Genomic DNA, 23,683 nt, shown 5'->3' with positions numbered 1-23,683 from the left:
ATGAGAAGATGATTTCAGTGTGATGTATAACACCAGGACTCGGTCCAGTGTATCGGCAAAATGCAATATTCTTCGTGGAGACGTGCCTGGAACAGGCCTGACTGCCTTGGGGTTCAGAGTGCGTCTACCCACAAGTTGGCTTGACGCGGATGCCATTTTGTTTGTACTCCCAGGACGGCGTTTTCTTTAATTCCCTTTATGTTGTGTTTGTTATTGATGGTAATTACACATCAATATTTTTCGCCTGGGGGGCGTCCTATGTGACCTCAAAAAAATAAAAAAATAAAAATAAATTGGTATGATACATGATCTGAAAAAGCTGGTGTTGAAAACGTGTACTTATTTACGTTTTCAAGAAATATTTCTTTGTTTTATGAAGAAGGCCGTCATTTATTTTAGAACACCTGAGATTTTTATTTGCTTTGTCACTGAAAAAAAAGTAAGCAGGAGATCCCGTGTTAGTCCCTGTTCAGCAAAAACAGATGAAAAAATACGTAGGAGATCCAGGGTTCGAATCCTGGTCTGGCATTCATTTTCACTTTTCACTGCTGATGCCATGCAGAGCTTTGATGCAGCTGATATCAGAAGCCCATTCTCTTTTCATAATATTTCCATAATATGTATCAAAGCTGCAGCTTCTGTTCTTTGGGACATGTCCAAATGAACAGACGCCATGGATTCATATACAATACTAAGCTTTGTTTCCAGGCAAATGGGAATTCCAAGGCGAACATAACGTGGTAAGGAGTAGGGAAAGAGGCGGAGGTGGGGGAGGGGACGACAACAACAGGTGACCTTGGCAGGAAAACCCCAGAAAAAGTCGGTTGCCCAACCAGCAACTGTTACAAAGAGAAATTCTCGAAATTTCCTTGAAAGAATCTTAATGTTGCACTGGCATAAAGGATCACCAACTGTATTTTGTTATTCATTCTCTTTTATGTCACAGTTGCATACATATTCCTTCATTGTGACTTATTTCTAATGGGTCTGTTCATTTTCGAACCATTGCATGCGTTTTATTATTTGATTGTAAAATAATTCCTCTTTGCCAGAGATAGACGGATCGAATGTATACTGTAAGAACAGCACAAAACTGTCATTACTCTGGAATTGTTTCGTACAAAATGATGAAAACGCAGAAAATCGTTCGAATATGAACGTAATAGTTTGAAACTAGACACCGTTAAGGTGTAGGAATGCATCTGTGACAGGAAACTAAATAAATAGTATGCTAATACTAGTATGTTAAAGCTACAACTGTGTTACGGCAGAAACGATGTGATTTTAAATTCCTCGTGGGAAGAACCAATCGGAAGCTGGATTGTGGTGTTCATAATGACACAGTCATCAAGTCAGAGGCGTTATTGAGCCAAAGAAACAGAGGCGTGGCTTTGGCATGACTCACAGCAGAGGTCTGTTCATATTGTGCCCCTGGATCACCCTTTCACAGAGTGTATTATTTACTGCTTCAGTTTGGCTCTGCTTTTCGGTGCTGATGCTTCTGGCATACGATTTTGGCCTCACCCACCGACCCCATTTGGTTCACTACTCACGACATGAATTCATTCGTCCCGGAATCTCACTGACTGCACTAGAACTGCGTTCAGTGACGAGTCCCATTTTGAACTGATCCCCGATGACCAGCGAAGAAAAATCTGGAGACGCTCCAGACAGCTGTGGGATACCAACGTGACTCTCGCCCACCATATGGATCGATAACCAAGAGTGATGGTCTAGGTGCCATTTCATTTCATAGCAAGACATCTCTTGCCCGCCCGGTTGGCCGTGCGGTCTAACGCACGGCTTTCCGGGCGGGAAGGAGCGTCTGGTCCCCGGCACAGATCCGCCCGTCGGATCTGTGTCGAGGACCATTCAGCCGGCCAGTCTATGGATGGTTTTTAGGCGGTTTTCCATCTGCCTCGGCGAATGCGGGCTGGTTCCCCTTATTCCGCCTCAGCCACACTATGTCGGCGATTGCTGCGCAAACAAGTTCTCCACGTACGTGTACACCACCGTTACTCTACCATGCAAACATAGCGATTACACTCATCTGGTGTGGGACGTTCCCGGAGGGGGGGGGGGGGGGGGGAGGGTCCACCGGGGGCCGAATCGCATTATAACCCTGGGTCGGTGTGGGACGGCGGAGGGGTGAAGTGGACTGCAGTAGTCGTCATGGGGTTGCGGACTATTGTGGCTGCGGCGGGAACGGAGCCATTCCGTTGTTTCTAGGACCCCGGTTAACATAACATAACAAGACCTCACTTGTTTGCCATCTGCGGTACACCTAGAGCACAGCGGTACGTCGATAATATTATACGTCCTGTTTTGTTGCTCTTCATAGCAAGCCATCCTGGGCTTATATTTCACTAAGCTAGTGTTCGCCTGCACACGGCGATATTTTCTACTGCTTGTTTTCGTGCTTACCAAACTCTACCTTGGCCAGAAAGGCCCCAATTGAGGACTTTTGGAGCATTATGTGTAGGACCCTCCAACCATAAACGGATTTTTACGATTGGATAGAATTTGGCACAGTACCCTTCAGCAGGTGATCCAACAACTCTTTCAATCAATTCCAACCCGAATAACTGCTTTCTAAAGGACAGAGGTGGATTATCGTATTATTGACTTGGTCAATTTGTGAATCTCTTTTTTTTTTGAATAAGTCATCTGTTTTAAGCTATGGCTGGCTCATGCTATGCACTGGATTAAACCTTTGTTGCGATTCTGCGTTTAGTCTCCCGCGGTTATCGCGATTATGCTGTCACCCTCTCCTGCTGCGGGTGGCAGCAGCGGTGTGTATCGATATTCGCACCTTGGACTATCTTTGACCTGGCGCTTATAGTTTCCGGCTGGGCGGTGTGCGAGGAGTCGGTGGGTTGGCGTGGAGCAGTGAGGAATTCTCAGCGGGACGTAGTTTGGCCGGGGCCGCTGGTGGTCTCTATGCAGTGTCACAATGTGTGGGGCTGTTCCCATTGCTACGAGCTCCGTGGCTCACCGAACCTGCACACGAAAGTTGAGTTTTGATTTAATCTACCAGATAGTCAAGACTGTTCGTTTGGAGTTCGTTGTTGGCTGTTGGGATGTACCAGCGAGCAACAATACGGTTTTCAAGTTGGAAAATTCTAGCCACCCTCCAGCGGAGTTTCACTGTATTTGGTTATTTGAATTGAAGTGTACCAGCGGAATCTTCTGCCTTGTGGCCGTTAACCTTCCGGTTACCAGTCTTGGCCGTTGATGTCAATTTCAGGCAGTGTAGTTTCCTCATTGTGTTGTTGCTGTCCAGCACGGTGTGTAGTTTGACAGCTCCATGTGTGATTGGTTGTGGGCGCCAATATCTCCTACGTTGTTCCATTGAACTCCCTGTCGTGCCCTGGTCGGGTGATGTGGAAGTTATCATGTCGGTGGGTCCGTTGACTGTCGGTCGGCTGGGTTGTCGTCGGAGCGTGAAACGTTGGCCCGACTGCCTGTCTCACCTATGCGACCGTTAGTGTTTGAATTACAGGTCGACCCTCGAACATCTGAGCGCCCTTGTGTGTACTGCCTTTTATTTTTTATTTGCTCTTGTTGTTTGTACTTGTATGCCTTCTAGCTGATTGTTTTGCCCTTAAGGCATAAGATTCTTTAGGCCTTCAGCCTAATTTAAGGAAGTGTCTCACGTAAGTCCTTTGGCATTTTAAAGGTTTTAGTGTTGTTGAACTTTAAGTGTTGGGCCTTCAGCCGAATTTGTGTTTGTATTACTTTGCTCTTAAGACCTTCAGCCTAAATTAAAGAACTGTTTCACGTAAGGCCTTTGGTATTTTAAAGAAAACTAATGTTATGGAGTTTTAAGTGTTAGGTCTTCAGCGGATTTGAATTTAACTTGTTGCTCTTTAAGTGTCTAATTCTTGTTTTAAGATTTTTAAATTAAAGTTGCATTCAGCCGTCAATCAAATCCCAAAGATTAAAGCTGTGTGTTGAAAAAAAATTTTTTTTGGGCTCTTGTAATGTTTGATCAAATAATAAAGTTGTATGTTCGAGTGTAACTGACATCCTCTTATTTTGGCCCCTTTCCACAATTTCCTGTCCTGAGGGTTAAGCAGGGCGTCATGTTTATCTATACACGTACATAACATCTACCGATTTCCTTTCATTCTGATAATTCCTTCGTGATACTTTGTTTATTCTGTCTTAGAGTGTATTTATAATTTATATACACAAACCTTGTTTGTGGATCACTCTGTCCATTAGTGAATATAAAGCCTAACAGACACTGTGGTGTCACCGGCAGGCACCACACTTGCTAGGCGGTAGCCTTTAAATCGGCCGCGGTCCGTTAGTATACGTCGGACCCGCGTGTCGCCACTATCAGTGATTGCAGACCGAGCGCCGCCACACGGCAGGTCTAGAGAGACTTCCTAGCACTCGCCCCAGTTGTACAGCCGACTTTGCTAGCGATGGTTCACTGACTTCTACGCTCTCATTTGCCGAGACGATTGTTAGCATAGCCTTCAGCTACGTTATTTGCTACGACCTAGCAAGGCGCCATTATCCGTTCTATTGATATTGTAAATCATGTACCATAAAGAGCGACGTTCGTCATTAATGGATTAAAGTTAAGTATTCCACCAGCTACGTCCGTTTTTCTCAATTCTAATTCCTTTGCCATGTCCCAGACCTCACGCCAGCCTGCGTGGGCTAAAACGCTTGCATTTGGGCCTCCTTCACTAACACGGTTGGCTCTCCTGCCAACCACAACATTGGCGACGAGGCAAAACCGCGATCGTATCGATATTGCCCTGATTTACTTGTGTAATGGCTTCGCCACAATCTCCAGATGCACTGTCCGAATTTTATCGCTTACAGAATCAGCAGACGCAGGCTTTACTGGATGCCCTTGGACAGCTCTTCCAGGGTCAACGTGCGATGCAAAACGATGCGGCAGCAGCCGCTTCACCGCCGCAACACGCCGTTGCACCCAGTTTTCGACCTGTTGATGCTGCACTGGAAAGCTGGACGGAGTGGTCACGCCAATTTGGATTCCATCTTGCCGCCTACAGAATTCAAGGTAACGAGCGGCAGCCTTATTTATTGTCTTCTGTCGGCGTGACCACGTACAGTGTGATAGTCAAATTATTTCCCCGACGCGACGTAGCAATTCTGTCCTACGAAGAAATTTTGTCTGCATTAGATGCATATTTCAAAGAATCAGTCAATGTAGTTGCCAAACGGTATACCTTCTTTCGTACAAAACGTACGGCAGGTCAGACTAATCGGGAGTGGGTTGCAACCTTGCAAGGCCTTACTAGGGATTGTGCTTTTGAGTGTCAATGTGGACTCCTTTATTCAGATACAATGGTACGTGATGCAATTGCACAGAACGTTTCTGATGTTCGTATAAGGAAACAGACTTTGAAACTAGTAAATCCCTCCCTTCAACAAGTGATGGACATATTGGATCGGCAGCACATAATTTGCTCAGGAATCATTTGAGACTTCGCCAGCAGTGTGCCAGGTTAACCGGCCCGCCGGGCGAGCTGCACGGAGCAGTAAACAGTCCTCGCGCCCGGCCGCGCCGCTGCCGCCAGGCTCTCAGCCACGTGTGCCGCGCAGGCAAGCAAATGCAGTGATCAAATCCTGCCCTCGGTGTGCTACTAAACATTCGCGTGAGAATTGCCCATCACGCCAAGCTATTTGCTTTTATTGTAATAAAGAAGGACATGTTCAGAGTGTTTGCCAGAAAAAGCTTCGATCGGAAGCTCAAACCCGTTCCAGGCCTTTTGCTTCGCGCCGGAATCAGAATCGAACCAAGGATACTCAGGCTTGCGAAACTTCGCCCATGGACATTTATGTAGTTCATTCCACTCCACCGAGTGCCACTCTCTCTAACAGTGACTGTGTTCGTCCCAAAAACAGCAGGCACCTCAGAACTTGTATCACAGATGTTGGTAGAAGTACAACAGATATTAAACTAGCATAGTCCAAACAAAAAAATCACTCATCCACAAAAGAGCAATATTGATCTCTCTCAAATTATGTCTAATCGGGTGCCAGGAAACGGTTCTTAAAGAGTTGCATGTGGACTATATGTTTGTAGAGGGATACAAATTTGGACGTTGAGAAAGGTGAAAAGTAAACTACTGCTAGCTATCGAGCTGTAGTGTAGGAGGAGAGGGTTGAAGATAAAATGGACTGATTCAGTATCAAAAGAAGAAGTGCTGAGAACTGCAGGAGAGGCAGAGAATCTACTCAAAAGTCACTGCTAGGAGGAACATCATACTGGGTGTTTCACAGTTCCTATTATAGGCTACTGCGATTTGTGGAGGGTACTTCATAGATTAAGTTTTGACAAGGAACCCATATCCTGAATTGTACTGTTTGGATGTGAAATAACTTAGAAAGTCAGTCACTTTTAAATCTCCCACTTGACAAGGGGGCACGAAAACTGCGAAGAGAGCAAGGGATACTGATGTACGAGGGTCGTTTAATAAGTAATGCCCCACATTTTCCCCTCAGAACATATTTATTGTTAAGAGTCAGAATTTGTTGACAATAAATATAAACATGTCTTGTACCCGTCCTATTTTTCTATATAGCGTTCTATGGCCGTACGCAAACGTTGGGGAAGAGCATGTATTCTCTGCTGGGAAAAGCTCGTGTCCTGCAGCCGTAGCGATGCTTTCACTGCACGGATGACACCCTCGACATCTTCGAAGTGTTTTCCCCCAATTCAGTGTGTGTTCCAACAATTCAGATGAAATAGCCTTTCTTTGAATCTCGTGGAAACCATCGTGAACACCTCTTTGAATATCGTAAAGTCTCGATCATTGCAGACGCACTTCCAATGCTGACCGACAACTGGTGAGCCAATTGTCGAGTTGTGATTCGCCGGTCGGTACGAATAATGGCATCCGCGCGATTCAGCAGGTCTGGAGCAGTGGCTGTGAGAGGACGTCCCTAGCGTGGCTGATCATGGAGCTCTGTTTCTTAATTTCCTGAGGCTGTAACTTTATTTACCTATCGCCTAGCACTACTCAACAGCAGCATCGCCATACACTGCACACAAACTTTTATGGATGTTCACCACCGTTTCTTTTTCTGAGCACAAGAATCCAATAATAGCACGCTGCTTGTAACGTGGGTCGTTTGTAGACGCCATTTTGACGCTGTACTGGGGCTCTGCCGTCTGCCAGAACAGGTCGAGACTTCACCGGCGCACAGAACAAACATCAAATGTGAAGCACCAATGAGGACGCTTGTGTATGTATATTAACGGCTTTTTTATAAAATGTGGGGAATTACTTATTGAATTACCCTCGTAATTATCATTTCGTCAGAAAATATGATTCCAACATGATGGCGCACCCGTGCATTTTGGACATGGCGTCCGCGAACATCTCAACCAAACATAGGGTGAGCGGTGGTTTGGTCGAGATGGACGAATCCTTGGCCATCAGGGTCGCCAGTTTTAGCTCCTGTCGACTTTTTCTTATATGGACGTGAGAAGCGTCTTGTGTATCAGACTTCTGTATGAGACTTCCGTACAGTCGGAAGAAGATTTTCTCGACAAGTACTGGCGGCAGCCGAAATTATTCGCCAAATATCAGAGTCTGTAGGACAGCATGCGTCGCAGGTACGCCTTGTGAAACGAACGAGCAGCTCTTGTAGGACATACAAGTTCAACCTCATTGTTTCCGCAGCGAGCAAACCGTCAAGCAGGAGATATGAACGTGAAAGGACCTTCAAACTTATTTTTCATGTAAATGGTACATTTCCGGACATAGGTTCCTTATCAAAACTTTATCTACTAAGTCCACTCTACAACCCTTATTTAGAAAAAGTGAAACATCATTTAAGTAGCCATGTACATCGCCATTCATCCCAAATCACTACTCTTATTGAGGGAAGGATGAAGGCAAGAAGACATCGAGGACGGTTGCGACAGGAGTTAATACCGGGTAATCAAAAAGTATAAATTTGAAAACTGAATAAATCATGGAATAATGTAAATAGAGGGGCACAAATTGACACACATCCTTGGAACGACATGGGGTTTTATTAGAACCAGAAAAATATAAAAGTTCAAAAAATGTCCGACAGATGGCGCTTCATCTGATTAGAATAGCAATAATTAGCAAAGTTGATGTTCTTTACAGGAAATTCTCAATATGTCCACTATCATTCCTCAACAATAGCTGTAGTCGAGGAATAATGTTGTGAACAGCACTGTAAAACATGTCCGGAGTTATGGTGAGGCACTGGCGTCAGATGTTGTCTTTCAGCATCCCTAGAGATGTCGGTCGATCACGATACACTTGTGACTTCAGGTAACCCCAAAGCCAATAATCGCACGGAATGAGGTCTGGGGACCTGGGAGGTCAAGCATGACGAAAGTGGCGGTTGAGCACACGATCAGCACCAAACAACGCGCGCAAGAGATGCCGAGTTATTTTGTACGGATAGCATCGGAGGGTACGCCTTAATGCCAACCAGACATTAGTGTATGGAATGCCGGTGCGACGTGCGACTGCACAAGCGCTGACTTTCCCATGCATAGACGAACCCGCTACAGGCTCCATTTCTTCCTGAACTGTCTCAGCAGCATTACGCCTTGTGCTCGGTCGGCCGCTAAAGGGGTCAATCGTGTAAACAACCCGTTCCTTCTAACTTCGAAATCATTCTCGCCACAGCTGCATTTGTCAACGGACCTTTATCCGTTCGAATCCCCATCCTATGGCGTTAGGATCGTAACGCTGAACTAGCACATTCCCCATTCTGATAATACAGCTTCGCTAAAAGCGCCTTTTCAGGTAACGTCAACATGCTGCGACTGCTGGTGCAACTGATTCTCTCTCTCATTACAGCTCCTTTTATACACTATTGTCACGCGCAGTCACTGACGTTTTGCTGTCCAACTCCATCTGTCGGTCATTTTGTGAACTTTTTTTTAACTCTAATAAAACCCCATGTCATTCCAAGCATGTGTGTCAATTTTTACCTCTCTGTCTACATTATTCCGTGGTTAAATAAGTTTTCAAATTTATACTGACTTTTTGATCACCCAGTATATGAAACTAAGTCCAGCGGAATATAGCGAGAGTATCGACAGACGAGTTTCAAGAAATAAGGAAGTTTGAGTGAGTCCACAAACATTCGGATTGAGGGGCAAAGAAGATATGTTTTAATCACTCATTATTCCTCACTTCCAGTCCACGATAATGTTATTTGTTTGAATATTAACTAACGTTATTAATTTTAGTTTTAAAAATGGGAGGTGAAATTTTCTTTTCTCATCAATGCTAAGTTTAGGGAGGTGCTGTACATTATTGTGGCTATTGGTTCAAGAGTAATCATCTCAAAAGGGTATCTGTAGACTGTCTACATACAAAGTCGCGCAGTAGGTCTACTAGAGTGTACTAGGCTTAAAGGAACCGCGCCAGTACCCACTTGAAGTGAGCGCTTTAATAAAACCACAGTATAATTCAAGGTGGATGTTACCGAAATTCAGCTCGATTTCTGACGAGTACGAGCGCAAAATGGCTCCCTAGTGGGCGTTGTGACCTAGTGTCATAATTGCAATTGCCCCGATAATTCCAGCGGATTACAACGAATCCCGGAAATGACATGCCGGAGACAACGAGTGTATCTGTCAGCTGGCGGAAGAATCAATCCCAGTGAACTGCGGTACTAAAACAAATTGTCCCCTTTTTTACCTGTCGCAATGGGATCAGTCTGATCCTCTGCCAGGTTTTGCCGTCATCACAGTTATCCCGGGGAAATACCGGCCGGGCTGCCACCACATGACCATGCACTGCTCCCCCACCCCCACACCACCTCCGCCACAGTGAACTACCCCTCCCCTTTTACGTTAATTTAACATTTGCGCGCGCACGCGCCTGTTCGGTGGCTAGGTGCAGCGCGTGTGTAGGTGCGTGTGTGTTATTGTTTAAACGCTTCTGATGAGATCCATTACGTGATTGATAGCTTCTAGACCGCGTCCGTGCCGGCCGCAGTCGACGATCTCCCCCCTCCCCTCCCCCACTTCCCCCTCGCCAGCCACCGCGCTCGATGACGTGGCAAACATTGTCCGACATGCTGCCGCCTCGGTACGGGTATGCGTGCACGCGTGTTGCGTATGCTTCTGTGTGTGTGTGTGTGTCGGGGAGACCGCCTGCGTAGGCCAGCTCCATTGTGTCGCGCTCGCTGCAATATTTTTTTGAAAAAAAAGAGGAGGAAAGAGAAAGTGGTCCAGGGGGGTGGGGGTGCAAAAAAGAACCCAAATGCCGTGAGCGGTTCGGTGACATGAAAAGTGGGTCATAATTGTTACTCCGGCTCCTAGCGCGGGCCTCGGCGGCTGTGTTTACTCTGGGCGCAGCGCGACGGGACGGGGCAAACCGCTACGGCTTGCGTGCGGAGCTTTTTAATTTCATTTTTAATATCGACTCTTTTATTCGCATATTTTAATTTTAGTTAACGTCTGCTGCTGCTGCTGGGCGGGGAGGAAAAAAGTAAGCAGCTCCACTCCTAGCTGCCCCCGCGACAGGGACAAAAAGCAATGGCGGATAGTATACGACGGGGGTAGGTTAGGTGGAAAGGGGATAGGGGAGGGGGTGACAGGGAGGAGGGGGGGGTGTACCTCCGAATGGAAAACACTCGTGGTGCTGGTGGTTGGATCGCGGAGGCGAAACCGAAAGGCACAGGCGATACTGTAGGCCAGCCGGTATTATCCGAATGGAGGAAAAGTAATGGAGCCTTATTATTCCGATAGCGGTAGCTTTTTTTAAAAATTGGATCACTCTGCGTGATCGGTGCGCTACAGCGGTAGAACGGGTTAACAGCCCTGGCGGGGGAGGCGATTTTAATTTGCGCGATGTGGGCCACTATAGGAAATTTCGTCCCCGTCCATTGGAGGTGAGCGGTACAATCTAACGTGATTCCATTCCTTGATGACATTCCTTCGAAAATGCTGCCTTACCAATGTTTGACCACCACACAGACAACTAAAAGAAAGATAGATGCTGATCTAAGCACTCCCACTACGGAAAACAATTAAGAGTTGATTTTTGCTGCACGGGATAAAGCATGTTTCTGTGCCTTACGATTGGTCTTCTAATGTTGTATGTTTTATCAGAGATTATAAAGACTCAGATAGTAGGTTCAAACCGAATAGAAGATTGTAATACGAAAGCGCCTAATTGCCTTTTATTTTAAACGAAGCGCATTTCAGTGCTGTTATGTTCTCGGTCTGTTGCATGTTTCAGTACTTATCCAGGTGCCATACCATGTGGAAAGCTTTTTAAACATGCATTAGGAGATGGCACATGGTCCTTCTGGTGCAAGCACTGGAGTTACAAAATTTAACAAAAAGTGGCTTTGGTGACTAAAGTTCTCCTACTTAAAAATCGAATGCTGTTGGGTTGGGTTGGGTTGTTTGGGGGCAGAGACTAAACAGCGAGGTCATCAGTCTCATCGGATTATGGAAGGACGGGGGAGGAAGTCGGCCGTGCCCTTTCAAATGAACCATCCCAGCATTTGTCTGGGGCGATTTAGGGAAATCACGGAAAACCTAAATCAGGCTGGCCGAATGCGAGTCCAGTGTGCTAACCACTGGGCCACCTCGCTCGGTCGCGAACACTGTATTTCTGTATTTGTATATTTATGGCATCTGGAACAAAAACTTTCTCTCTGCTTTTTTGTAGAAGACTACAAAATTTTGAGACCTTGCTTGTGTACAAAATACAAGCTGATTCTTGCAAAAAGAAAATAGCAACCAGTGACTGTTAATAACACTATTCATTTACACAAATAGCGCCGTTACCGGTTTGGAGCTAGCAGCTGCATCTTAACATGGCTGTTCACGTTTATACACTGTCGGAAAGAAATCGCAACACCGAAAAATAATTAATATAGAGTAATGAAATTTCGGGAATAAATTTGCCTACGTAACGTATTTAATTGATTAGCAAAGCAAGATCACAGTTCAATGTAAGCGCGAGATACGCCACTGCGAATGTGAAATGCTGGTAAATTAATAATTGTTGTAGCCGTCAGAATGTTGAATGCAAGCATGCATACGTGAATGCATTTCGTTCTACAGGTGCCGGATATCAGTTTATGGGATTGAATTCCATGCCTGTTGCACTTGGTCGGTCAACACAGGCAAATGCTGGATGCAGATGACGCTCGAGTTGTCATCCAGTAATGTCCCGTATGTGCTAGATCGTCGGGCAGGGCAAGACACGTAGAGCACGGTGGGTTACAGCAGCGGTAAGTGGGCGAGCGTTATCCTGTTGGAAAACGCTCCCTGGAATGCTGCCCATGAATGGTAGCCAACAGGTCGAATCGCCAGACTGATGTACAAATTTGCACTGAGGATGAGTGGGATAGCCACGAAAGTGCTCCTGCTGTCATACGAAATGGCACTCCAGACCAATATTCTTGGTCTAGGTGCTGAGTGTCTAGCACGCGAAGACGCCGGTTGCAGGCGCTCACGTGACCTCCTTTTAACCAGTACTAGCCCATCAGTGGCAGAGAGACAGTACCAACAACAGGCCTCTGCACTCCCCTCCAATGAGCTCTCGCTCGACACCAGTGGACGCAAATGACAGTGGTTTGGGTTCAGTGGAATGCACACTATAGAACGTCATGCTGGTAGTTGTCCTCGATGTAACCGTTTTGTAGCAGTTAGTTACCTCACCGTGGTGCCAACTGCTGCTCAAATTGCTGCTGCAGATGCAGTACGATGCGCCAGAGTTATACGCCGAACACGATGTTCTTCCCTCTCGGTAGTGCCACGTGGCCGTTCGGAGCCACGATCTTCTTGCGACCGTACATTCTCGTGATCACCGCTGCCAGCAGTCTTGTAGAGTGGTTACATTACTATTACACGATCTCGTCCAAACTCAGGGGGGGGGGGGGGGAGGGATGATATCTTTTTGTCGCCTTAAAGAATTAACATCAACTCACCTAGTCCAGTCCCAAGAGCAATTAAAGCGTACGACCGTTGCAGCGTGTATTTACAGCAAACATGAGCTGCATCCTCATACTGGCGTTACTAGCGCCACTCTTGAGCTACTGGCGCGTAATTTGAACTGCCATCATCTCTCGGATGTAGAAACACTCCTACCAGATTTCCTCTATGTCGCGCAACTCCTCCTTGGTGTTGTGATTTTTTCCATAGCTGCATTATGTTTGTTGTTATTTACATTAGTTCTCAAAGCGGCCAACAAATTCTGTAAATAACAATGTAATAAGAATGTGAACAGGCATCTGATGACGAACCCGTTGGTTCGAAACCCGTAACGGCGGTACTAGTGTAAATAAACAGCATTGCTAAGAGTGTTTCTTTACTGTTTACCTGTTTGCAAGAATCGACGTGTAAAAACTTTCTTTTTTGCCTCGAAGAACCTATCAGTTTCCCTCTACGGCACTTATAACGTTCCCAATAAAGTATTTATTTTCTAATACGTCTCTGAGACGCCCCGCTAAACCTGCAGGACAGAATAGGTAGTTTAAGTTGTGGAAAGGGGCCAAAATAAGCGGCTGTCAGTTACACTCGAACATACAACCGTTTATTTTATCAAACATTTTAAGGGCAAAGAAAATTAAAAAAAAACACACAGCTTAAGTTTTGGAACTTAATTTGCGGCTGAATGCGCCGTACAATCCCATGCCTTAAGGCCAAGACCAGTTTAATTTAAAAACGGCTGAAAACCAATAACTTAAATCCCAGCCAAAACCATAAACTTAAAAGGCAAAGCCTTATCTTAAAACAGTTCCTTAATTAAGCTAAGGCCCAAAGAATATGACACAAAGAGCGAAACAACTTCAATTTAAAATCGGCTGAAGGCCCAAGACTCAATAACATTAATTTTAAAAATACCAAAGTCTTTTTATAAAACAGTTCTTAAATTAGGTTGAAGGAACAAACCATCTCACGCCTTAACGGCAAAACAACCCTAAACTAAAAATCAGCTAGAGGCCATACAAGTACAAACAACAAGAACAAACAAGAAAAGGCAGTACACCCAAGGTCGCTCAGAAATTCCGAGGGTAGTCCTGGAATTCAAACACTAACACTCGCTTAGGTGAGACAGGCAGTCAATGGACCCACCGACAAGATAACCTTCGCTTCACCCGACCAGCACACAAAAGGGAGTTCAATGGCACAACGTAGAAGGTATTGGAGCCCACAACCAATTATACACTCCTGGAAATTGAAATAAGAACACCTTGAATTCATTGTCCCAGGAAGGGGAAACTTTAATGACACATTCCTGGGGTCAGATACATCACATGATCACACTGACAGAACCACAGGCACATAGACACAGGCAACAGAGCATGCACAATGTCGGCACTAGTACAGTGTATTTCCACCTTTCGCAGCAATGCAGGCTGCTATTCTCCCATGGAGACGATCGTAGAGATGCTGGATGTAGTCCTGTGGAACGGCTTGCCATGCCATTTCCACCTGGAGCCTCAGTTGGACCAGCGTTCGTGCTGGAGGTGCAGACCGCGTGAGACGACGCTTCATCCAGTCCCAAACATGCTCAATGGGGGACAGATCCGGAGATCTTGCTGGCCAGGGTAGTTGACTTACAGCTTCTAGAGCACGTTGGGTGGCACGGGATACATGCGGACGTGCATTGTCTTGTTGGGACAGCAAGATCCCTCGCCGGTCTAGGAATGGTAGAACGATGCGTTCGATGACGGTTTGGATGTACCGTGCACTATTCAGTGTCCCCTCGACGATCACCAGAGGTGTACGGCCAGTGTAGGAGATCGCTCCCCACACCATGATGCCGGGTGTTGGCCCTGTGTGCCTCGGTCGTATGCAGTCCTGATTGTGGCGCTCACCTGCACGGCGCCAAACACGCATACGACCATCATTGGCACCAAGGCAGAAGCGACTCTCATCGCTGAAGACGACACGTCTCCATTCGTCCCTCCATTCACGCCTGTCGCGACACCACTGGAGGCGGGCTGTACGATGTTGGGGCGCGAGCGGAAGACGGCCTAACGGTTTGCGGGACCGTAGCCCAGCTTCATGGAGACGGTTGCGAATGGTCCTCGCCGATACCCCAGGAGCAACAGTGTCCCTAATTTGCTGGGAAGTGGCGGTGCGGTCCCCTACGGCACTGCGTAGGATCCTACGGTCTTGGCGTGCATCCGTGCGTCGCTGCGGTCCGGTCCCAGGTCGACGGGCACGTGCACCTTCCGCCGACCACTGGCGACAACATCGATGTACTGTGGAGACCTCACGCCCCACGTGTTGAGCAATTCGGCGGTACGTCCATCCGGCCTCCCGCATGCCCACTATACGCCCTCGCTCAAATTCCGTCAACTGCACATACGCTTCACGTCCACGCTGTCGCGGCATGCTACAAGTGTTAAAGACTGCGATGGAGCTCCGTATGCCACGGCAAACTGGCTGACACTGACGGCGGCGGTGCATAAATGCTGCGCAGCTAGCGCCATTCGACGGCCAACACCGCGGTTCCTGGTGTGTCCGCTGTGCCGTGCGTGTGATCATTGCTTGTACAGCCCTCTCGCAGTGTCCGGAGCAAGTATGGTGGGTCTGACACACCGGTGTCAATGTGTTCTTTTTTCCATTTCCAGGAGTGTACATGGAGCTGTCAAACTACTCACCGTGCTGGACAGCGACAACACGATGAGGAAAATACTCTGCCTGAATTTACGTCAACGGCCAGGGCAAGTAACCGGAAAGTTAACGGCCATAAGGCAGAAGATTCCGCTGGTGTACTTCAATTCAAGTAACCAAGTACAGTTAAACTCCACCGGAGGGTGGCTAAAATTTTCCAACTTGAAAACACATATTCCTGCTCGCGGGAATATCCCAACAGCCGACAACGAACTCCAAACGACACAATATGAACAGTCTTGACTTCCTGGTAGATTAAATCAAAACTCAACATTGATGTTCGGGATCGGTGAGCCACGAACCTCGTAGCAATGCGAACAGCACCACACACTCCGACACCGCGTATAAGCTGCCAGTGGGCCCGGCCAAACTACGCGCCGCAGAGATATCCTCGCTGCTCCACGCCAACCAACCAACTGCCCGCACATCGCCCAGCCGGAAACTTTAAGCACCAGGCGAAAGATTGTCCAAGACGCGGATATCGATACACACCGGTGCTGCCACTGGCGGAAAGAGAGGATAACAGCATAATTGATAACCGCGGGAGACAAAACACAGAATAGCAACCAAGGTTTAATCCAACACGTAGCATGAGTCAGTTACGGCTGAGTCTCATTATATTTTGTGGTGATGTCTTCTGCGTACAAATTATTTACGTACAAACTTAGATACATCAATCCACATTCTCCTGGCAAATATCAGATCAAACACCCAGGAAGTTTTTCATTTCCAGTTTTCAGTTATTTATACATATCCACTGAATTGTTCGATCCTAATATCAGGACCGTTACTAGATTGCGGAGTCGCGGCTACGTCTGTTATTGATCTTGTACGTTGAGGAATTGGTCCTGTTTGTTTTACGTCGCACTAAGGCCTACAATTTGTTTATTTCAGTCCTCCAACTTTTCTGTTTAAGCTACCTTTGTGATTTTGAATTTTAATGGCCTCCCTGAAAAAAGAAGATCAAAAAATTAAATGTCGTATGGTGTTGTTGGTTGGTATATACCACGGGGAGAGTTCAGCGGCGTTGTCGGAAATGATTTCTCCCACAATGCACAAGGGCTTCTTTCCTTTCAGATATGTGAAAGTTCTGTGGTACGTGCATCTGTGCAGTATACACTATGTCATCAAAAGTAACTGGACACGCACAAAAACATACTTTTCCATATTAGGTGCAGTGTGCTGCCATCTACTGCATGGTACTCCAAATCAGTGACCTCAGTACTCTTTAGAAATCGTGAGAGAGCAGAATGGGGCGCTCCGCGGAACTCACGGACTTCGACCGTAGTCATGTGATTGGGTGTCACTTATGGCATACGTCTGTACACGAGATCTCCACGCTCCTAAACATCCCTAGGTCCACTGTTTCCGAAGTGATCGTCAAGTGGAAACGTGAAGGGACACATACAGCACAAAAACGTACAGGCCCACCTAGTCTGTTGACTGATAGAGACCGCCGGTAGTTGAAGAGGATCGTAATGTGTAATAGGCAGGCATCTGTCCAGACCATCACACAGGAATTTCAAACTGCATCAGGATCCACTGCCTGTACTATGACAGTTAGGTGGGAGGTGAGAAAACATGGATGGTTGCTTATAAGTCACACATCACGCCGGTAATTGCTAAACGACGCCTCGCTCGGTGTAAGGAGCGTAAAAATTGGACGATTTAACAGTGGAAAAACATTGTATGGAGTCACGAATCATGGTAAAGAATATGGCGATCCGATGCCAGGATGTGAGTAGGGTGAATGGCCGGTGAATGTCACCCGCCACCGTTGCAGTACCATCATAAAATTTGGGGGCGGTGATGTTACGGTGTGGTCGTGTTTTTCACGCAGGGGGCTTGTTGTCTTGCGTGACTCTATCACAGCACAGGCCTACATTGATGTTTTAACCACCTTCTTGCTGCCCACTGTTGAAGAGCAATTCGGGATTGGCGATTGCATCTTTCAGCACGAGCGAGAACCCGTTCATAATGTGGCGGGATAGCTACACGACAATAACATCCCTGTAATGGACTGGCCTGCACAGAGTCCTGACCTGAATCCTACAGGACCTCCTTGGGACGTTTTCGAGCGCCGACTTCGTACCAGGCCTCAACGACCGACATCGATCGATACCTCTCCTCAGTGCAGCACTCTGTGAAGAATGGGCTGCCATTACGCAAGAAACCTTGCAGCACCTGATTGAACGTATGCATGCGAGAGTGAAAGCTGTCATCAAGGCTAAGGGTGGGCCAACACAATATTGAATTCCAGCATTACCGATGGATGGCTCCACGAGCTTGTAAGTCATTTTCAGTCAGGTGTCTGGATACCTTTGATCATGTAGTGTATATGAGTGTAATGGTTAGGTGGGTAGTGTCGTGTAACGTCTTTGTTGTGTGATAATGATGATGATGGTGATGATGATGATGGTGGTGATGATGGTTGTGATGAGGAAAGGAAGAGGGTGAAATCCAGTGTAGACACATAGCTTACTCCTCTCGAAAAGTATCAAGGGGGCCACCGAACTTAACGTCCCCAACGGAACCACCGTCAACATAGTCGCATGCCCTCACTTCATGAGAGACCGGGGAGTTTGGAATTTAATCCAGGATATTGATGCGAAGAGTGGTGATCGTGAGCTTTACGCCACTATCTCTACTCCTGCAGTCGGCTAAATGCTGAAAGTATAAATTGCTTCTATCTCCAGAATTCGAACCTTAGAGTCAAGGGCCAACGTACAAGCGTGCGTTATAAAGGTCGACTACGGAGGCCGATTCTCCCCTGTACGTTCTAGCATATTAATGATTTGGCCTTGATATAACCATAGAAAAAGAGGATCGAATTTGGTTGTTCTCTGGCCCCAGTGCATGCTCTTTTACTATCGATTTCCCTGTTTTTTTTCCGTTTTTTTTTTCAATCAAACAACTGCCCCCGTGTTGTTTAAGCCACGTGTCTAAGTGCTTCTTTTAGTAGCACCTATGTTCACTTGACAACATGTGCCGGGGATTTTGTATACTCCAACCTATGCAACAAGGATCAACTAGGATCCAACGACCGCTCGTCAAAGCCTGCATACTATGAAACATTAAAACTGTTCAAAGCATACAAAGCGCTAGGCGCTGCCGGATTTTCAGTTTCATTTTACACTGAGTACATTGCAGAATTAGTTGATTCCCTGCCTCATTCTTATGGAGAATCTCTTTGACGGGAATAAAGCTGCGTGACTGGAAAGGAGTTCAAATCCCTCCTAGGTATGGAAAGAGTACAAGATCGGTTGAGCGGAATTACAGACTAGTGTCGCTTACGTTCATGTCTTGCAAAAATTATGACGTTATGTGTGAAAAGAAACTATTTTCACAGAATCATCACGGATCTAAACAAAAAAAAAAAATAGTTTGGAACTCAGTTTGATTTATCCACACATCACATCTAGCAACAAATAGGTACAGTTGAACAGGTGGATTCCATCGTCCTACATTTCCGAAACTACATTGTTGGTTTCTAAGCAGCATATGATGGTACATATTACCTTCGTTTACATAAGCTTGACGCGATGAATGTTTCATTAATAGTCACTTAGGCTCCAGCTGTCGCCTGTTACAAATCTCCATAGAGGCAAGTTAGGTATTTAGCTTTTCCTGTATGTCCCTAGTAAGACGAGGACTATTTGGAAGTTAATATGATCGGACGCGAAATGGAAACCACTGTGAAAATCCGATGAAGCTTTGCACAGGCGTGTTGTGCAGTGTCTTTAATACGTCCGTAGATCACGTCACGTCAATCTTTTCAGTTCTGAGCTCACAGTGAACACTTAAATATGCCTAAAAAGTAGTACCTGCCGCTAACTATGAAGGGCTGGTGAGAGATTTCGCCTGTTGTCATGAAGCCCACATAACATAACTGTCATGCCGTTAGTTCTTCATGTGTAGAGACCGGGTTACATGCATTATAAAAAATTTAAAATATGCATACAAATATGCATGAAAAATGCTTAATATGCATGAAAAGTGTCGAAATATGCAAGATCAAATAATAAAAGTACGTGGTAGTTACTGCGTGCATTATATCTCAGAGTCGAGCCTGCGCATATCAGTTACGAGGAAGAGCGCCGGCCACGCGAAACTTCGGTACATTTAGAACGCTGATATCATATCCTGAATACTTTCTGGGAGATTTTAGGAAAGGGGGCTGTCTGGGATTAGATTCTAAAAATTTGCGACATGGGAACGCATACCGTGTTTCAATGTTCCTTCTTTGCTGTTGTTGTCCGTAACAAGCGGATGCGATGCGAATGAGTAGCAGCGAAACAATCGATTTGTACAGAACCAACTTCAAGATATATTGCACGCAGAGGGACACGCTCAAAAACTCCTTAATGTTTTATTTAAAAACCAACATATAATCATGTATGAAACTTCCTGGCAGATTAAAACTGTGTGCCCTACCGAGACTGGAACTCGGGTTCGAGTTTCGGTCGGGCACACAGTTTTAATCTGCCAGGAAGTTTCATATCAGCGCACACTCCGCTGCAGAGTGAAAATCTCATTCTGGAAACATCTCCCAGGCTGTGGCTAAGCCATGTCTCTGCAATATCCTTTCTTTCAGGAGTGCTAGTTCTGCAAGGTTCGCAGGAGAGCTTCTGTAAAGTTTGGAAGGGAGGAGACGGATACTGGCAGAAGTAAAGCTGTGAGTACTGGGCGTGAGTCGTGCTTCGGTAGCTCAGATGGTAGAGCACTTGCCCGCGAAAGGCAAAGGTCCCGAGTTCGACTCTCGGACGGGCACACAGTTTTAGTCTGCCAGGAAGTTTCATATCAGCGCACACTCCGCTGCACAGTGAAAATCTCATTATATGATCATGTAATTTTTCAATAGCATTAACTTTTAATTAATAGTATTGGACCAAGGCATCACTTACATTTTTTTTTTACAATTTCCTACTATTGTAAACATAAACGACCAAGTACTGTTCCAAATGTCCGGTAGTAAGATTGTGTCTCCGATCACTCAAAACATTTTTGCAAGCTGAAAAGGACCGTTCTACATCAACTGAGGTAACTGGGCAGTGTTTGAATTTGGGTGCTATGTTGGCACTTATTGTTTCTGGTAAAAGTTCACCCGTCCCATTGATAAAACTATCGATTCGGCACAAGCGTTCAAAGCCTGGGTTAAAGTTTAAAATGTTTTCAGACTTTTCTTTAAGGTTTCTTGGGAAAACCTCTGGCAATGAGGAGTTCACTAGAATAATTTCATTCATTAACTGAATAGATTCATTCAAGGCCAAATCTTGAGTTTCAAACTTTTTAATACTTGCAGATATATCGGAAAAATGAGTGCTAATCACAGCAATGGCATTTTTAATGCCGGAATCATTAAAAGCTTTCTTGCAGTGGCAAATTGTCAAAGAATCTGCACTATCGAAGTCGTTTACTACCCCTCTAATGTCCTCGAAACGTTCATTGTCAAACAACACAGCTACCACCCACGTGGTTCTGAGCACTATGGGACTCAACCCCTGTGGTAATCAGTCCCCTAGAACTTAGAACTACTTAAACCTAACTAACCTAAGGACGTCACACACATCCATGCCCGAGGCAGAACTCGAACCTGCGACCGTAGCAGTCGACCCACGTACCCCAACGAGCTACTTCTGCTTTGGGAGGTAAAGATACATTTGTTAGTTTTTCTTTGTAGTCTTGATACGAGCAGGAGCCTTTAGAAACACTTTCTTCGTGAATGAAATCAGTTTATTTACATTCACAAACGTTGAACGTACTTCTTCAGCAAGGCAAGGTACTCCATGAGTAAATCGCGTCACATGAAACAAATTGGGATAAAATACTCAGAGTGCTTGCCCTGCTTCGATTACATAGGGAGCAGCATATGAAATAAACACAAACAACCTTTCATCTGCAGAGGATTCTGGAAATATTTTTCTAATACCCTCATTCACAAATCTGGAGATCTTGGAATGATTTACTTTCTGAAGTTCTTTGCAGGCTGCTAAATAGGAAGAAGAAGGCTCTTCTCTTAAAGCATCAACAATTAAATTTGTAATGTAACGGCCACAAGTGTGCATAGTTTCGTCAAATGAAGTCCAGATAATACTATCCTTGAGTTCACTGGGTGTTTCTTCCAGAACATTTGCGTAAGTATGCAATTTTTGCGCAATGTAATTCATCTGGTATACTTTGATTTAAGCAATATTTGCACAGGATGCCTTTGAGATAGGGTTTGTAAGTTTGTGAAGAGGAATATTTTTGCTATGAATGCTTCACATAGATCCATGTGAAACCGACTTTTTTGGTTACCTTTTGACATATCCCTGCTACCGCAACTAGCTATTGTCAGAAATTGTTGTCGTGGTCCTTCCTTCTGCATTCCTGCGATATGAAGACTTGTCTTGACATGCTGGTCTATTTCAAACTTTTTTTACACGAAACGTTTTTCTCGAAATGACAATTCCTTCATATGTAGTTGTTCCACGATGGTCAGCTATCCACGAAACGACGTTTCTTTCTTGAGGCGGCATGACACACAAGACATTCACAACACACATCGTAAACACGTTCAACTGTGTGCAAGTAAATAGAAAGCTAAACTGAAACAATGGGCGTGCGACTACAAGCTTCCGTAGTTTAATTGTTGCTGAAGCGTACGGTATGACAGCGGAGGGGATTAACTGGAGGCGCGGGCGCAGGTGTGTTGACTCTGTCTTCCTGTCCCTGTTCCTCTCCTGTAATGATTTCCCTAGCCAGTGGCCTTTCGGTTAGCGATTTCATGCAGTTCTATGTCCCGGTATATCTGTGAGACATAAAAACTAGATCGAGCCTAGAGACGGCCCGTCTAAATATTTAAAATATTGTAAACATGGAGCGAAAATATGAGTTGTCACTAGTTTTCATTTAAAATATACCATAACCGGTGAAACATGCAACTGCGTATAATCCGGTGTCTATTCACGAGAAGGGGCAATGAAGATGAGCCTGCAGCATTTTCGATCAAGCACAATACAGCCCATAATTGGCTCCCTGTAAGTTTCATGTTTGCTTATATGAACCGCTGGCTATGAAGACAACATTTTGGCACAGACAGTGAGCTATAAATCAACGCAGAGAGTTGGAGAAAAGCACAGGTGGGTGCCTTGTATGATGAAGGTATTCGAAAGTTGGTACAGTACTACAACAAATGTCCCAGTCTGACGATGACTATCTAAACAAGTAGCTGGAAGGTTTAGGGAATGAAACATTTTTGATTTTCACAGAGTTTTCCATTTCGCGAGCGATCGGACCATACTTTCCGAAGAACCCTCGTATATTTCCTAAATTTCTGTCGTGTTTTTTTTCTGTTTAATCTCGCGTTTTGTAACTGTAAGTGTAAATTCAGAAAGTCTGTTATGCAGTTTTCATTTATTCTGAACAGCCAGCCACAAAAAACATTGAGGCGTTCTAAACATTCGTGGTGGTGTCTGTTTGTCTTATATCGCGTCTCCCTACCACTTTCGAGCAACGACGCTCTGAGCGTGTTTTTTAGGGAATTAACTAGTTTAAACCTGGGACCTGTTGCTGGTAAGGAGACGTCAGATCACACATGACATGAAGAACTCATAAGATTTCAGTGAGACTAACGATGATATAACCAAATACTAAATGATCTCAGCGTCAGCTCCACTGCACTCCCTGTAAAAGAATCTTAATACTAACTAAATATAGTGGAAAGGGTTCAAGGCTTTCCTATTTTTAGTTAGCTGGTAAAATAACGTCGAAAAAGTAGTTAAGTTTACCACTGGAAATCTTATTCTACTCACAAAACATTGTTTATAAACTGCACTATTGATAAAAGGAATTGTTTAACACAGGATGGTAAAAACCAACTGCGTTCAACAAAAATGTGAACGAATATTCCCTGGATGGGTTTCCAAGTTCTACAATGGATCGAAGGATGACCTATGCCACATCAGATCTATAATCTAGGTTTAATTTAAGTTTCACAAAAGAGAAAACTATCAAAATGGTCTACAGTGACCCTCAATTATCTTTAATTACTTATCTAACTTG

Source organism: Schistocerca gregaria, chromosome 6 (genome assembly GCF_023897955.1).
Source record: "Schistocerca gregaria isolate iqSchGreg1 chromosome 6, iqSchGreg1.2, whole genome shotgun sequence".
Lineage (NCBI taxonomy): Eukaryota > Metazoa > Arthropoda > Insecta > Orthoptera > Acrididae > Schistocerca > Schistocerca gregaria.
This window is presented reverse-complemented; position numbering follows the sequence as displayed.